This window comes from Neomonachus schauinslandi, chromosome 13, assembly GCF_002201575.2.
Source record: "Neomonachus schauinslandi chromosome 13, ASM220157v2, whole genome shotgun sequence".
Taxonomy (NCBI): domain Eukaryota; kingdom Metazoa; phylum Chordata; class Mammalia; order Carnivora; family Phocidae; genus Neomonachus; species Neomonachus schauinslandi.
The window spans coordinates 18,523,911-18,542,264 of NC_058415.1; the positions used below are offsets into that span (position 1 = coordinate 18,523,911).

General features: G+C 43.6%; 1 pseudogene; it reads left to right on the top strand.

Moving 5' to 3' along the window:
- The first annotated feature begins 10,006 nt into the window (after positions 1–10,006).
- LOC110579730 overlaps positions 10,007–18,354 on the top strand; it is an 81,739-nt pseudogene continuing 73,391 nt past the window's right edge.

Below are 18,354 nucleotides of genomic sequence, written 5' to 3' on the forward strand. Positions count from 1 at the left end.
TGTTTCACTTTTTCCCCAGTGTGAATTGAATTCTTCTTCTTTCAGAAAGAAGATCAAAAAACACAGGCCACCCGGGACCTCTAACCATAGACAAATGTGTCCGATGCATCTTCACCTCTGTGAACACCGAACTTAGTAATCATGTGGTCTTCGTCATGCCATGGCTGTACAAAATGCTGGTCCAGAAATATATGTGTTTCTTAGTGAGGGTCTTTTTGAAAGAGAAGAATTCAGCTTATCCAGCATTAAACTGCACTATGCTAAAATTACTCCCTATCGCATCAATGTGGGAGGCACTTAAGTCTTCAGCCAGTTAATAAATATGATCCAAATAGGGAAATAGTAGGAATAGGGTGGGGGGATGAAGAGTGAAAGAGAGAGAGAATTTGACAGAATTACACCTCTTTTGTTGCAGGGAAAGATCTCGTGTTACAGGCAGTTAAACTTTCTTCCCCTCATTACCTAGAACTCTGAGCTGGAGTCAACACAAGCAGCATCCAGTCACCTGTTGCCCCATTACAGTACATGGGATGATGCCCACAGGCCCTCCAAAGACCCACCTCTTGTACGTCCTTCCCATCACAGATGACACTTGGTGTCACAGCACCTGTGGAGCTCAGCATGTTTCTACCAATGACACATCCATTCATCTCACACTTGCAAACTGTTCATCAGAACCCATCACACATTCCCCACTTGGAAAAGTGCCTGTAGTTTTACTGGGCCATTTTCTTTCATGGAGATGAATCCAAACCATCAAACTCTCAATGAGAACTTTAAACTCTCAATGAGAACTTTAAACTTTAAAGTATCTAAAAAGTGCAAACCAATTTTTAGTTCATACAGATACCACTGGAAGCAAGGGCTGAGGAATCAGAAGACACAGATTCTTCATACCCAGTGTTGCCACTTGCTGTCTGCATGTGCTTGGACGAGGCTGGGTTTCACCTCTCTGGCCTTGTTCTTCTCATCTGTGATGTAGGTATAATAACATACGTCCTATCCAGTGTTGACCGAGTGAGACCACGCAGGTGAAAGAAGTTATGAAGTGCAATACCATGTCTTCAATGACCACACTAGGCAACTAGTGAACAGTACTGCTGACTGCATCATAAAGCTCAATCCTTTTGAAAAAGAGGAAGTGGGGGAAAAAAAAAAAGAGGAAGTGGCTCTCTGGTCAGATTCTACTTCATGATTTCAAATAAGAGCTGTAACTGGTGTGGTATAATTTGTGTTATGATCATCTTAATTTAGCAGCAAGGCAGTTTCAGATTATTTGCTCAGATCCATATTTTTTTGAGAGAGAGAGATTGCACGTGCACAAGTTGGGGGAGGGGCCCAGGGAGAAAGACAAGCAGACTCTCCACTGAGAGCTGAGCCCATCTGGGACTACATCCATATTTTTAAAATTAGCACGGTACTCTTCCTGCTATATTATACTGCCTCTCAAATCTGTCAGGAGCACAGACCTATGTGTCAAGAGACCTGAAATCTATGCTTGACTCTGTTACAATGTTCTATGGAACAAGTTAACCTTTCTGAGCCTCCCTGGGTCTTGAAATGTGGTGGATTTCATCCAGAAATCAATTTGGAAAGATTTATCAAAAAACTTAAGGCTATCTATATCTTTTAAAAAAAAAGAATATTTGTATATTTTGCTCCAATAATTACATTTTTGAAAAGCTATTTTAAGGACATTATTCTACACAAGATAAAAAGATTTTAGCGACAGAGATGTTTGTTACAGTGTAATTAACAATAGCAAAAAAATAGGAGGGGAGATCAAAATGTTTAACCATCATGTATCTTCCTTATTACACTGTATGCTATGATTTAAAATGCTGATTTGGAATATAATTCAATAACATAGGGAAACAGTTAATGAATAATGTTAAGTAAAATAAAAATCAGGGTACTGAAATGTATGAATATCCTGATCCTATGCACAAAAAAGAAAGACTAAGAAAACTACTTGCCAAAATTTGCCAACAGTCACGCTGGAATGAAAGTGGGTAATTTTCAGGATGCCTGGGTGACTCAGTCAGTTGAGAGCCTGACTCTTGATTTCGGCTCAGGTCATGATCTCAGGGTTGTGAGATCGAGCCCTGTGTCGGACGGGCTCTGTACTGGGCATGGAGCCTGCTTGAGATTCTCTCTCTGCCTTTCCCTCTGCCCCTCTCCCCCCACCCTTAAAAAAAAGTGGGTAATTTTCATTTTTAGTTTTTATTTCCTTTAATGTTTATGGTTCATTTTTTAGCTTTCCTCTATTTCTCAAATTTGCTTTAACATTTAAAAGTGTTGAAACCTGACACTTAATACCAGGAAGCTGAAATAGACAAAGTCTAAAGTCATCTGTTTCAGTGTTAAAGATCTGTGCTTCCACAGTAGTTTCACATGCAAAGGTCTGTGATCAAAATAACTCACAGTTTCCAAGCAAGAAATCACTAACAAAAGACTGTGGCTAAACACATGGAATCCTGATGCCTGTTTCCACACCACTCCCTGAAGTGACGGGTCAGGGTATGTCCAGTGTGACATAGCGATCAGAGTGGCTGAATATAAATCGTGCTGAAAGCAAAAGTCCAACGAAGGGGCCAGTAGTAATAAGCATGGCTCAGTGTTTTATGAGATTCATCAAAGCTATGTAAATGATGGCATCTGAAACCCTACCACTGTGAAGTGGTTTTTACAGCAATGTCATGCTTGGTCAGAAGGCTACTTTGGCATGAAATAATTCCACAGAAGTGAGAAATATGCTTGTCCCCCCATAAGGCTCAGAGTGACCTAATACGTTGGAAGGCTAATGAATTTTTCAAAGTGTTTTAAAAGCCAGTTCTGGGATAGCATTTTCATCTGTATCCACCACAGTGAGTTTATGTCTGGATTTTTTTAGAGTGGAGCCAAGATAGCTGGAGGGAGCTTCAGGCCACAGTCCAGCGATATTATCAGCCAAGTGGCAAGCACACGATCAGTTACAGACCAATGAAGTTGCTTTGCTCTGTGCATGGCTTTATTACGTTAGGGTCTTACAAAGCAAATTCACAATTAAATAATAGAAGAAATATTCAGCTAGAGAATGAAATTCTCCCTCCCATTTATCTTGTCCTATGACCTGTATGCATTTCCTAAGACCATGCTTTCATTTGCTTACAATTTTATTTTATTTTATTTTATTTTTTCAAGATTTTTATTTATTTATCAAAGAGAGAGAGAGAGACAGAGGCAGGCAGAGGGAGAAGCAGGCTCCTTGCTCAGCAAGGAGCCCAATGTGGGACTTAATCCCAGGACCCCGGGATCATGAACTGAGCCGAAGGCAGAGGCTTAACCGACTGAGCCACCCAGGCGTCCCTGCTTACAATTTTAAAGGAAAAAAAACCAGGGCGTCTGGGTGGCTCAGTCGGTTAAGCGTCTGCCTTCGGCTCAGGTCATGATCCCGGGGTCCTGGGATCAAGTCCCTCATCAGGCTCCCTGCTCAGCGGGGAGCCTGCTTCTCCCTCTCCCTCTGCTTCTCCCCCTGCTTGTACGTGCGCTCTCTCTCTCTGTGCCAAAAAAATAAATAAAATCTTTTGAATAAAAAAGAAAAGAAAGAAAACCAAAGAAGTTCCCCCAGTGAGCTTGGTAAATACTCAAAAGATAAAACAAAATCTGAATCAAAGTTTAAGCTTGTATTAATCCACAAAAATCAGTTGAACTGCTGTTCACCTTTCCCTGAAAGAATCCAGCTCTCCACAAGGCAGTGGCTCTGTGAGTCCATTTTTATGGTAGCTCCCAGAGGGTGAGAAAATCCTACCTGGTATTTCAATCAGGAGATATCCAACACAAACCAAGCGAGGCTGCTAAGGGCCAGGGGGAGGATGAAAGTATTAAAGCAGCAGAGATGTAATAATGTACAACATGATGACTACAGCTAACATTGCCATACCATATATAGGAAAGTCATTAAGAGAGTAAATCCTAAGAGTTCTCATCACAAGGAGAAATTTTCCCCCTTTATTCTTTTATTCTTTCTTTTCTTTTTATTGTATCTATAAAAGAAAACGAACGTTAACTGAACCTATCGTGGTAATCCTTACAATACAGTAAATCAAACCATCATACTGTATGCCTTAAATGTATATAGTGATGTATGTCAATTATTTCTCAATAGAAATGGGGGGGGGAAAGAAGCAGAGAGTTTGGGGGCAATGAACAACTTGCCCCCTTGTCTCCCTGGAGAAGGGCCCAGGGACACTGCCTTCCCGGGGAGCAGACAGGCATGTGTCCTCTCAGACATACCCGTGGCAGGGAAGTGGCTGATCTGTGCACCTGCCGTGACACTTCTGTCTTCCCAGAGCCAGGTGCTGATCTGGCCAGCACCACCGGCCACTGTGGGGGGAAATGAGTATGAAGAGTGCAAAGACGAGCAAAGACGCTTCTACATTCAGAATGAACTTAAGCCTTCACTCTTCTTTTCCATTTTGGGGAGCAAGATGCAAGCATGCACATTTCACTTTCGTACCCTTTGATTAGTTGATAGATAATTTTCACAACAAAATAATTGGATCTTATTGAATTGATGGGCATCTTTTTTTTTTTTCAAGCCACTTATTCTAAAGTCATGGGGTTTATTTTTGTTTTGGTTTTTGGGTTTTTGTTTTTGTTGTTGTTGTTATTGAGTAAGGTAAAGAAATGGTTTCTACAAATGGGAACTCTCTCACAAAAACATTTCAAATAATTGAAAACCCATCAGCAGGTGTCCCTCCGTCTCGGGCTGTTCTTAGGGAACTTTTTTACAGGCTCATGGGCCCTGCTGCAACTTTTTTGTGGAGTCCAGAACCAGATTATTTCTTGACTCAGGATGGGAGCAGGGAGCGGGCCTTCTTGCATCTTCTACATGCCACAGGCCTATTTCTGCCTCCTCACATCAGGCTCACATTTTTAGCACCATTGCCCTCCCTCCTGACTCATGATCACTTGTTATAAAAACCATGACATTTCACATATCTGGCTTCCTGTAAGAATGAGGTCTCCCGTGCAAGCAACTTTTCCAGACAACCAAAGCTTGCCCTCCACGTGACAATGCCTTTCTACTTTTTTTTCTCTTTTAATTATCTGAATTAGAAATTTTTCTGAAACTGCTTACATGCTCCACCTTTCTCCTTAAGCAGGACACTGAGCTTAACTGATCTTTCCTCCTTGATGATATACAGGGTTGTTACTGTGAACATCAGCAACGTACCTGATGTCACTGATGTTGTGGCCACAGACACTGTGCGGACACTTAGAACTATTTACCCTACCCCAGATGGAATGGCACTTACGGAGAGCCTAGGCCGGCTTCTTATAGGTTCTGTTTGATTTGGGTTTTGTTTGTGCAATTCCTCCACTGTAAGTTAGCAGCAATTACAATCTTGGGCAACCTCTTCTTCCATCACTGCGCTCTGAGAAAATCAAGCTTGTGGATATTTTGTCAAAGCACAAACTAAGTGATGATGATGGTGAAGATGATGATGATGATGATGATGATAGCTAACATTAGTGAGTCTTTCCTATGTCCCAGCATTGCTCTTGAGTGTTTTACAGACGTTAATACACAAATAGGCTCAGAGATAGAGTTTGGGCGATTTTCCTGTGAGGAAAGAACTAATTTTAAATATATGTTTTCTTTTTTTTTTATAATTTCTTTATTTGAGTATAGTTGACACGCAATGTTACATTAGTTGCAGGTGTACAACATGGTGATTTGACAACGCTATACCTTATGCTGTGCTCATCACACGCTACCGTCTGTCTCCATACAACACTATTACAGTATCACCGACCATATACCCTATGCTATGTCTTTTATTCCCGTGACTTATTCACCCCATAGCTGGAAGCCTGTGCCTCCCACTCCCCTCCACTCATTTTGTTCATGCCTCCAACCCCCTTCCCTCTGGCAGCCATCAGTTTGTTCTCCGTATTTATAAGTCTGATTCTGCTTTTGGTTTGTTTAGTCACTTGTTTTGTTTTTTGGTTCCCACGCATGAGTGAAATCATACAATATTTGTCTTTCTCAGCCTGACCTATTTCACTTAGCATAACACCCTCTAGATCCATCCGTGTTGTTGCAAATGGCACAATCTCATCTTTTTTATGGCTGGGTAACACTCCTCTGTGTGTGTGTGTGTGCACGCGTGTGCACACAAACATCTTCCTTATGTATTCATGAAGATATGTTTTTAATCATCAATTTTGGCTGCTTTAAGGAAAGCTGCTCTTGCATAATTCCACCCTCCAGGAGACTTAGGTTTGGCTGATGTCACCAGATGAGTGAACTCCAGAAACAGGAAGTGCTGGGCCTGCAACTCATTGCAACTGCATTTTGGAAGGATGTTCTATGCCTCACCACTTCTCCCTGTGCCCCCCCCCAAAACCCTTTTCTCCTTCTCTTTTCTCCTAGTTCCTTCCAATTCCACGTCCACCTTCCTTCCTTTCTTTCTTTCTTCCCCTTTCCTTCACTCCTACATGTGTCTTGAGGATAACCAGCAGTTTTCAGGGGCGCTGCTGAGCTGGCAGACTCAAGAGCCAAAAGAGGGCTTGGCACAACTGGGAGCTGTGGCTCGACTCCAGCTCTTCTCCTCACTAACTGTGTCATTGGGATGAGTCAACCTACTGTATGATCGATCCATCAGTCAATCACTCAAAGTAATCCTTAAGACCTCCAGCAACACATTACCAGCTATGAAGACATCTGTAAAACCAAGTGTTGTGCCAACAATCTTGATGGTAAGTAAGGGACAACTTCAAACTTTTTTTGAAATGCATTCTCTTTATTAAAAACTCACTAAATTCCCACAATATTTCTGACCACTGTAAAAGCTAGTCACGCCAATTTTCCAACTAGTTTATCAATCTTTTATATGCCTTTCTCATGGGTATACAGTGAGACATGTCTTCCAACTTGTCCAACCAAATCAGAGACAGCCAAGCCACAGATTTTTCTCATAGCTAGTTCTCAATAATATTCACTGATGACTCAGTTGTCCGAGGGTTTTTAATATAAAACAGTCACCACAAAGAAATAAACCTCTCTTGGGTCAAAGTGAACTTACCATCCAACCCTCCTATAAACCTGTCAAGTTGTGGAGGGGAAGAATGAAGGGGGGGAAATCAGAGGGGGAGATGAACCATGAGAGACAATGGACTCTGAACAACAAACTGAGGGTTCTAGAGGGGTGGGGGGGTGGGAGGATGGGTTAGCCCGGTGATGGGTATTAAGGAAGGCACGTATTGCATGGAGCACTGGGTGTTATACACAAACAATGAATCAGGGATCACTACATCAAAAACTAATGATGTAATGTATGGTGACTAACATAACATAATAAAATAAAATGGAAAAAAAAAAAAGAACTCCGAAGGTGATTCTAATGTGCAGCCAGGTCAAGACGGTGATTCTGTAAACTGCCTACCTCCTGTCTTTAGAGCACTGTAGAAATCTAGGAGGAAGAAGCCTCTTGAAGTAGTGGCTCCAATATTGGATCTCTTCAGAGACAACAAAGCCATTTATAACTATAATTAACTCTTCACATTTACTTAGCACGCAATACATTTCAGAGTGTTTTCCAGGGCTTTAGATTATATTAAATTGGTATGGACATATTTGAAAATAATTAAAATATACAAAACCAATACCTCTCAATATTGCCTATCATTATTATCATTTATTTTAACCCTTACTTAGTTCCCCTAATAAACTAGAAATTCCTTAAGGTTAACTGCTGTATCTTATTTATCTTTGTGTTCTATACAAGTGCTCGATGAATGTTTTTATTTGGTAAGTGTTCAATAAATTTCTCCTGAATAAATTTAAAAAAACTAACGATGTACTGTATGGCATGAGAGAGACTGGCAGGTAAGCTTTTCAGAGTCCTTGAGAGGAAAGGTGCAGGCATTCCAGGCTAGTCTCATTAGTATTTCTGTCCATCCCTGACTCGGCAAACCTCGTGCATAGGATCAACCCATGCATCGTCCTGAAGCAGACCCCTTGTCCGACCAGTGCACTGTTTGCGGTAGAGCATGATCATGGTCATCCACTTCATCGAACTCTCAGGGATGTGACCAGACTTTCCCAGGTGCTCTTACTAGCCTATGAGGCAAGAGTCTTTTTGAAATGATGGTGTCCAGAAAAACTGCGTATCTTTGACTCCATGTATTTTCTGTTTCTTGCTTTGGCTGCCAGGAAGCTCAAAGCTATGTTGATGCTTACTCCTTAGCCTAGTATTTCTATAGTAAGTTTTTCTTATTTTTACTGCTTAGTTTCTACCTTGTTATACTTATTCTAATGTGTGTGTTTTTTGTTTGTTTGTTTTTTTGCTTAATTTGTATGTGTTTTTTTTATTACAAGCAGCTTATCCTTTTGGACCCTGGCAAGAATAAATAAATACATTTTACTATAATGCATATGATCGTGAATATGTTTTGACAACTGGTCTGGTGTAATTCAGGGTTTATCTACTTACATTTGGCAATCAGCTTTTTTTTGTGATGGCAAATATCATGTGGGGGCTTCAAAACATGTTGCTGAAATTAGACATCAATCAACACAATCAAAGCTGTATCTTTGTTCTCATCCTTAAGGACTGGTGCATTCCTTGGGAGCAGCAGTGATCACACATTCCTGTACCTGAGCCCATAACCTGGAGCCCAGGGTGCAGCCCATAGTAGAAGCGGCCAGGCCTACATAGGAAGGTTTGGGAAGAATTTCATAGAGCATTTTGGATTTGAAGGAAGCTTGGAGATCCTTTTGTCTTCCTCATCACTTCTTTCTCCTAAGTGCAGTTTGGCATGGTGGCTGATGGTGTGGGCTCTGAAGCCAGATGCCTGATTTCAAAGCCTGACTTTGCCATTTTGATTTACTCGTCAGGCAACTTTAGTCACTTAGCCTTGCTGAGTCTCGGTTTTCTCATCTATAAAATGAGAACAATATTAGCACTCCCCTCTTAGGGCTGTTGCAGGTGTGAATGTCCTAAGATGAGACATAGAGCTGAGTAATAAAGTAATAAAAACATGAAAGAGATCACTGGTGGACAAGAGAGCCAGGAAGCCCTACTGACATTTCATAGACAATTCTTTTTTTTTAATAATTTTTTTATTATGTTATGTTAGTCGCCATACAGTACATCGTTAGTTTTTTTTAATTTATTCAAGAGAAATTTATTGAACACTTACCAAATAAAAACATTCATCGAGCACTTGTATAGAACACAAAGATAAATAAGATACAGAAGTTAACCTTAAGGAATTTCTAGTTTATTAGGGGAACTAAGTAAGGGTTAAAATAAATGATAATAAGTACTGCTCCAGAGGAAGCAGAATAGGCTGGGTGGACTTGGTGTGGTAGCTGGGTTGGGGAAGTGTAATTTTTAGTCTTTGAACCACACAGCGGAGGATCTACAGCACTAATAAGCTCCATTTGCTGATCTACCCAATGTGGTTTTGCAGAGGCTTTCAGTGGCCGATTCCCTTCCTTGCCTCTCTCCGATCCATTCACACTTGAATTCAACCAATATTTGCAGATTCCCAACAGTCGTGCGTAAAAACTAGCTTCATTAGTTTGCAGTAACATTTTGTATGAAGTACACACTCTGTGCAAAGTGCTGGATGGCACTCCTTGACCTTAATGTTTCTCACCTGCTTCTAGTAAACCAACCTGGGTTTGTGCATACTGTTGTTGGCCCTTCTTCAGATTCAGATCACTAGGAGTCTGCACCTGTCCATCCACTTATTCATTTTTATTGAGCCACTACAATGGGTTATGATCTGTGCAAGACTCTTGCCTTATGTCCTCATTCATTCTAAAAACACTTTGCTCTTTTTGTGTCTAGCACAGGCATGGCTCATGGTCCCAAGAAGCAACTGAAGCATTAGAAGCAAGAAAAACTGACCAGTGTGTTTGGTCCTCGTCCACCTCCTGGTCCCCACAAGCTGAGAGAACTCCCTCATCTCTTTCTAAGGAACAGACTTAAGTACTCCCTAACAAGAAATGAAGAAAGAAATCTGCATGCAGCAGTTCATTACGATTAATTGCAAGGGCCAAACTCTTAGCCTACTCTGCTGTTTTAGGGAGGTCATCAGCACTGACAAGAAGGAAGAGAATTTCTGTCTGATCTGTGGCACCAAGTGTTGCTTTGCTCTTCTTCATTTTGCACCCAAGGAGGCCAAGTACAAGTTGTACAAAGTGAGAAAGATCTTTGTGCACATAAAAGGAATCCCTCATCCGGTGACCCATGATGCTTGTTCCATCTGCTGCCCTGTTGGCCTCATCAAAGTGAACAATGCCCTTCAGATTAATGTGGACACTGGCACACTAAACAGAACAGCCAAACAGAGCAACGGGTGAGAGAATCTCCAGGTGACATAATTGGAAGGCTCTTTGTACTTAATTAACGATAATATGGCATGATTAACAACAGCCAAAACAAACAAACAACTTCCTAAACATCAGGCATTGCACCAGGCCCTGATCTACAATGGTGAACAAAATCATACAGAGAGAGACCTGTTTTTTACTCTGATTAATCAAACAAACATGCCCAATAGAGATATAATGACAAGCTGCAGTAAATGATCTAAAATCATTACCCCAAAATCCAACTTATGCTCATGAAGTGAAGGAGGCGGAGTGGGAAGAGGTACTTTGGGGAGACTTCCCTTCGTCACCTCATCTGAAGAAAGGGTAGGAGTTTTCTATGCCAGGGAGGAGGAGAAGCCCAAGGAAGCTGAGCAGCACCGTAGGTCAGATCCCAACGTCATGTTACAAGTGCTATCTGCTTTCCTAAGAGCAATAGAAGGGTCCTGAGGTTTACAGAGGTGCAAAAGGAGCTTTCGCAATGATCTCTGTGGCAGCAGTGGGAGAGTGGTTTACCGGAGAGTGGCGAGCCCACCCTTGCAGTCATCCCGATGACTTGGTGATGCCTGGGACAAGGTGCGTGGGGACAGGGTAGAGGAGAAGGAAGTTTCCAGTTGGAGAAACTGGATGGATAATAATGCCATTCAGTGAGATAAGGAACTGCAGAGAATGACCAGCTGTGGCAAATGGAGGGAAGCAGCCACTGTTCCAGGTTCTGTGCTGAGAACTGTAGACATAGTACTTTGGCTTTACAACAAACCTGCAAAGTGGGTATCATTATCCCATTTGTCAGATTAAAAACCCAAGACCAGGGACACCTGGATGGCTCAGCTAGTTAAGTGTTGGCCTTGTTTTTCTTTCCCATAAGGACTGGTTAAAAAACATTTAAAATATTTATGAATCAGAAATATTTCAATAAAGGGATGCCTGGGTGGCTCAGTCAGGTAAGCATCTGCCTTCGGCTCAGGTCATGATCCCAGGGCGCTGGGATCAAGTCCCACATGGGGCTCCTTGCTTAGCGGGGAGACTGCTTCTCCCTCTACCTGCCTCTCCCCCTGCTTGTGCTCTCTCTCTCTCTGACAAATAAATTTTTAAAAAAATCTAAAACAAAACAAAAAAAACACCCAAGACTGTGTTATCAGCTTATTTTCTCCAACCCAGGCTTTATGGTTGGATTTTTCAGAGCAATCTAGTACCCAGTTTGCCTCCCAAGATCTCTTAAGAAAAAAGTTACCTTTCCCTGGAAACCAAAGCCCAAAGCCACAGGGCTCAGATAAAAAAGGATTTGGCACATCACCAGAGATTCTGAGTAGGCTACTCTGGGACCTGGGGCAGGGAAGCCATGTATGATTGTGCAGGGTGTGTACTGCACAAACCCAGAGGGTGTCAGTCATATCAAACTCCATGTGAATGCTGCCTCCTGAATATGTCAGTCCTGCCCCTCCCCAGTTTCTCTTCAAAGATAACTCCAAACTCTATGACTCTCCCATAAACCCCAGGGTCCAAACAGAATCAGTGGCAAAGGCAACACCATACACTTCACCTCTCTGGTCCCCAGATGTTCTTTCCATCTTTGCAGCCTTCACCCAGACCCAGGTAGTTCTTCCTCACCCTTGTCTCTGCTCAGCTAGCACTCCAGGGAGGAGTGGATGTACAGGAAGAGAGATACCTCCATCACCAAGCCACCGCTGCTTACAAGAGCTCTCTAGACTGGCACACCAAACCCCAAACAATGTTACTATCTGCCCAAATAAATGCTACAAATAGAAATAAACAGGTTATACCAAAGCTGTCGCCTTTCTACCCAGTTAACATCAAATATTCCCAAGTCACTAATTAAACGGTGTCCTTGCTCACCTAATCATGTCCTCCAAGACCCAAGGTACTATCTGAGTGGCAGTGACCGATTCTTTACCTTTGAGGCAGACCAATCCCCTGTGAGATTTACATTGAAAAACTCTGACTCTTCTCCGAAGCATTCCCTGCCCCCCGCCGCCCAGGGGGGCTGGATAATCCACAGCTCTTGGTCTGAAAGCTCCAGCAGGGAGAAATGGAGCTGATTCCGTGGTTAAAGCAATCAAGGGCTCTTTTCTCCTAAGGGGGAGGGGGCGGTGGAGGCACCACGTTCATAGAAGTGCTTTGGTTTCCTGAGTCTCTTTCCTGCTCACCAATGCTCTGGCAAAGTCTCCAGTGCACCAACCCTCACTGATGATGGGGAGGGAGCTGATCCCGTGGTCTGTGATCAGAATAAGCTCAGCTCCCCAAACGAAACTACTAGTCCTCACCACAGTGGCCCTTTCCAAATATCGGCAACAGTCACCTTAAAGACGCTTTTTATTGACAAGTCCAACTTTTCTTCCTATAAAGGAATCAAGAATATATTCCTCCAACCTCAAATGAAGATGATGACTCTGCAGACAGGCTGCTGTGTTTTTCTTTCTTTTTAAAAACCCCATCTCCTCTACAATTCTAATGTGTTTTCTGGGTCCCTATGCCATGTACCACAGAGTCTAAGTTGACATTGAGGTCACGTGGAAGTTTTCTTCTACACAAGTCCACGCGATGACTAATACCCGCTGCAGAACAGAGCTCTGCACCTGCAGCTGTCGCTGCAGAAGGGACAGACGCATTCCTCAGACTGTAGTGGCGACCCGATCCCCACCCTCTCTTTGAAAACAGCATTCCTGAGACATTGATGTTCTCTGGATCCTTCCAGCAGCAGCTGACACTCCTCCAACGCACCCAACACCCAAGGCTGGCTAGTGATCTACATCTTAGGGCATGGGACAGCAGTGACCCCCTACCCATTAGCAGCTGCTTGAATTGCATCAGCTGTTGGGGTCCAGGCAGTGGGAGGGGCTCAGTAGACAAGTGTGGGGACCTCAGTTTCCCACCAGCCAGAGCCCTGGGGCTCTGATGCTTCATTTATTTCATTTCTTCCCCCCAAAGTTCATGGAAACTTGGACCATTTACTGCCACCATGAGGTGGTCTTGGCCTGTATACTTTTCTGAGCTGACCACTATGAAAGGGGAGGACATTTCCCAAATCACAGCATAGGGTGGGCAGGGAACCCTCATTCCCTCCCTCCCTCAATTTTTCTTACCATAGAAATGGTACAATTAAGAATAAGACACCACCATAGGAATGGCAAAACTAAAAATGGAAAGCATAGCTAAAACTTCAAGATAAGCCTGGAACTATAGGATTTGATCTCTGTCCCTATTCCAGCTCTGAATAGGCAGGTGGAAGAAAAGCCAGGTGGGCACTGGCAGGAGAAAAAGAAAATGTGTTTTTATTCTCATTTCCAGTTCTAGCAGTGGGTGTCCAAACCAGAAACATAGCTGAGTGCTCACATCAGGGGAATGCACCCAGGTAAAAAGCATCACCCACCCTTTGATTAGCATCTCTACACTCAGGGGTCTTGTTCTCATACCGCTTACTCTACTGTCTTGATTATTTAATAATCATTGTGTTAATTTCCTATTTGTCATTCCATATTTGTCAAGAAGGTGCCATTTCGGGAGACCAAGCTCGGAGTAAGGGACTACCTCCCTTGCTGCTCTCCACCATCAGCTAAGGCTTTTTATCAAGAAGATCTAGGCACCCAAGCATGTCCTGACCAGGTAGAAGGCAGGCCCCCTAGAGAAGCATTTGAGTGCCAGGAGGGATCCCACTGAGGCCACACTTGGGGTCTGCTTTTGCCATTTCTGATAAATACAGCATATTCTCAGGAAGGAAGATGTATGTATTAGAAGGAGAGATCTAGGGGAAAGGGGGTAGGGATTATGTCAGTGAATCTGCCTCAGCTTGAGGATCAGCAGGAGCAGACTGGGAGGAAAAAGAATTGACAGTGTGCTCCCCTAATTTCAACAGAAATAAGCTCCAAACTACCTGATAAAAATCCAGAAACAACCCTTCCCCTTCAAAGATTTTTGATCCACACCAGGGCCTGGCCTAGAATGGGAGAGCTGCTTCTCTCTTCACAATGACAGATGAATAATAAATGCTCCTAGTCAGGAGGAAAAATGATGCAGACTTTCTCCAAAGTTTTGATCACTGGAAATTTTATCCATGACTAAAAGTTACTCCATTTTGCAATTTAAAATTTCTTTTGTCTACTGGAATTAGCTAGTTCCAATGATGGTGAGGTTATGTTAGGACTTTGGAAAGGACATTGACTACTCCAAACTATTAAAAGATACACATCATGACTACAGAGTATCAAAGCAAGAAGTCAAGTAGGTAGGTAAAAACCTTGCCAGCTAGACTTTTCAAAGGTATCATGCGGATAAGCCTATATTAACTTCTGACAGAAAACAGCTTAAACATAATACCTAACTTCTATCTAATTCTGGTCTAATCAGGCTTAAATGAAAGCCAGAATAATTTTCTTATCCTTAAAAGGTTTCCGAAGTATTAGCCTGATTTTTTTAAACAGTACTAATTTATTATGAATATACTTCTCACAAATGAATGTCATAATAATTGAGTTATTTTTTTCTCCAAAACAAAGATTATCTATCCTCTAAAGCAAAAGGTTATCTACTACTATAGTTAATGTTGCAAATTAAGTAAAAATCTTATTTACCTAGAAAATATCATTTGCCAGGAGAAATATGACACCAAAACTGACCAAAACACCTTTTCTGTGGCTACGAAAGACTAACCGTGATCTCTAACAAGAAACCTATTCCAAGAAAAAACAAAATTAGCAGTAATTGTCCTTCTGGGTAACACAGGAAACTAGGAATAGTATTTCAAACAACCACTTCCTTTTCCTATTTTTTTTTAATGATGTAGAGCAAATTGCTCATCTAATGAAGGGACTCAGTAAATAAACTTACCCATCACTTTCAACTGCTCTGAAATAGGAAATTTTTCCATTCCAGCAATTGTTCTTCAGAAATTAGGCAAATCTCTTGCTCACATAAGACCCCACAATCTATATGTTTATTGTTAAAATACATGTTTCCGGAGTGGAACACAGGTGCAGTCTAAATCTACATGTATCAATATGGCCATTCATTTTCACCCACCCACAAAATAAATAAATAAGTAAATAAGTTGGCGCGATCGACTTTCCTTTTTGACCCTTTCTCATTCATCATTAGGTAAAAAAACAGAGAACTTGCTTACACAATCAGAAATGCACGCAATTTCTGAAATCACTATTTCCCTTCCTGTGCTCAAGTAAAACTATATGGGGGTCATCAATAAACACAGAAATGACCACCAACTTTCTCAATTTTGAAATCCCCACAAATGTTTGACTCTCTGGGAGGTTTAAGGTAGAAAACAAAATACATTAGCATTAATCAACTCTAATGATCTTTTAAAAGATAGAGTTAAATCATTGTAAGAATCACACTTGGGTCTACACTCCCTTTGTTGTGCAAGCATAAATACGTTACAGTAATAACCCTGCAAATATCCTGCCTTGTGATGAAGATGTCACCTTAATGCAGACTTTGTATTTTGTCTTCTATGAAGGTTTAAAGGTTAAAGACATCATAAATTATGCATTTCCTCCTATGCCAAGTCCAGGAAAGGTACTTTCACTGTTCATTAAAGGTATTGCTTCTAAATGAGCAGAGGCTTTTCCCTAAGTGTTGAAACAGAAACATTTCCATTATGTTTATTACTGCTATGCTGGAGAGCCAAAACAGTTTGGAATTAGGAAGCTGCTAGCATCCCTTGTTTCAGAATATGTAGCAACTGTCAACACACACAATAAAATCACAGTTCACTCTTTGGACAGTGGTACAGTTGTACCAGACCAACATGCTGGTCTCCTCCCAGGAGAACAATAGTCTGGCAAACCCCACATCATCAGCAACAGTTGGGGCTTTCCCCTTCTGCCTCTGCCCAAATTACAGATCTGAACAGGGACGGGGAGTCGCATGATTCACACTAGAACATCCCTTACTCCTGCACTGGAGCAAGCTCTTTGTGAGGGATGCTTGGGTAAACTGCGAGTTTGCCCCACACATCCTTCCTAGCCAGCACCCTAACTTCCTTTCTTGCGCTTTGCTACCACCTCCAGCTAAAGTACAGTTCTAAGAGATTCTTTTTCCTCCCCTTTACACTTACAGGTACTGCATCAGCAGAAGGCTGGGCTCATTTTCGAAAGGAGCACCACACCCATTAACCCTCTAGCCTTCAGAAGCAAATTGCAGTTTCGCTGGATCTACCTCTCTCCAACCTCAGGCCAAAGGAACCAAAGCTGGACACACAGGACCCAACTTCTGCCAGGCCGACCACCCCCCAGCTCAGCACTTTGTCTGCCTGCGGGGAAGGATTCTGGAGACAGACTGCCTGCTATAAGGACCAGAGTTCCAGAGATTCTTTCCAGGGGATAGCCCGCACACCCTGACAACTAAGCGGCAAAGTTGTTTCTTCCTTCTCTGCTGCAATGCCCTTTCCTCTTCATCAGCTAGCGCGCGCATACACACACACACACACACACACACACGCACGCACACACGCACACAGCCTTGCTCCTCCAACTTACCAGTTTAGATTTGGTGCGTTGCAAAAATTCTTCCATGTCTTCGCGAGAGGTTTGGACTAGGGGTACCGGCGGGGCGCAGAGGAAGATCTCTGCCGGCGGAGAGGAGCGGGGTCTTAGGAAACTGGCCGGCCGGAGCGCAGCAATCGCTGCTCCCTCCTGCCGCTCCGAGGCGGCTGAGGCTGTGGCTGCGCCCTCGGCTGTCGCCTCCCAGGGCTCCCCGCCCCACCCTCGCGCCCCCGCCGCCCGCTCGGCGCGTCTGACTCTGCCCTAATAAGGAAAGTGGGTGTGCCGCCCGGGAGCCCCAGGGCGCGCCCCGCGCGCGCACTGGCACGCGCCTGCGGGGCCTAGGCTCGGGGCCGGGGCTCGGAGCCCAGGCGCGAGGGCGGGGGTGTTGGGAGATGGCGAGGGGCTCCTCCGCCAATCGCAGGGCCCCGCGGCGGCCTCCTGACGTGGCGCGCCGAAAGATGCTGCAACCATGGACAGCGCCCAGAAGTGCGAGCCAAGTGCAAGGGGCTGCTGCATAGGGAGGCTCTGCCGCAGGCACCGCCGCTATCCGCCAGGGGAGGTGGGAAGAGGGAGAGAGGGAAAAGAGGTCCCCGGAGAGCCCCCCTCCACAGCCAGCGCCTCCCTGGCGGGCTGGCACGTTACAGAGAGCTCCCCCGGTCACTTAATGAGCTAGGTCTGCGGGCCTGGCCAAGGGATGCACTCAGCTAGATTGGGGGTTGGAGGGTTATTGCTGAGCTAAAAGCAGTACGACCTTGATGGAAAATAATCATCAGAGCAGGCTGGGAGGTTGTGCTAGGACGCATCTTTCCTCCTTACCCTCAAAACACACCCACCCAGCAGCGGGCATCTGCAACTCACCCCGGCTAGTTGCCCTTATGTTGGCCCTGGGCTGAAGCATAGCTCTATCGTTCTGCAGTCCCCATCTGCTCCCTGACGTGCCTGCTCAGGGAGAGCTGGGGCCATAGAACCTTCCTACTGCATAAGGGTCTGTGTTTCTACAAGATCCTCAGATAATTTTTATGCACATTAAAGTTTAAGAAGTACTGCAATAAACACTTAAATTTATAACTATGAACCTTATTTTAAGCCATGGAGTTTTGTTGTGTGTATTCTCCAGCCTTATCAAATCCCAGGAATCTTGGGCTTTCTCTCACATCTGGGCTATAATACCCCTCCTGCCCTCTCACCAGCCCTCACTGCCTGGCTAACTCATGCCTCAGCTGTCAGCTTAGAGAAGTGGTCTCAACCTTGAATGCATGTTAAAATAACATTATAACACCCAGGGTTTAAAAAATATTGATTCCCAGGCTCTATCCCAGACCAACTCAATCAGTGTCTCTGGGAGAGGGGCCACAGCAACAGCGACAGTGTGAGAGTCCTCCAGGTGATTCTAATGTGCAGCCCAGGTATGATCCTCGGGTTCTCAAACTTTAGCGTATATCTGAACCACTCAGAGATCTACTA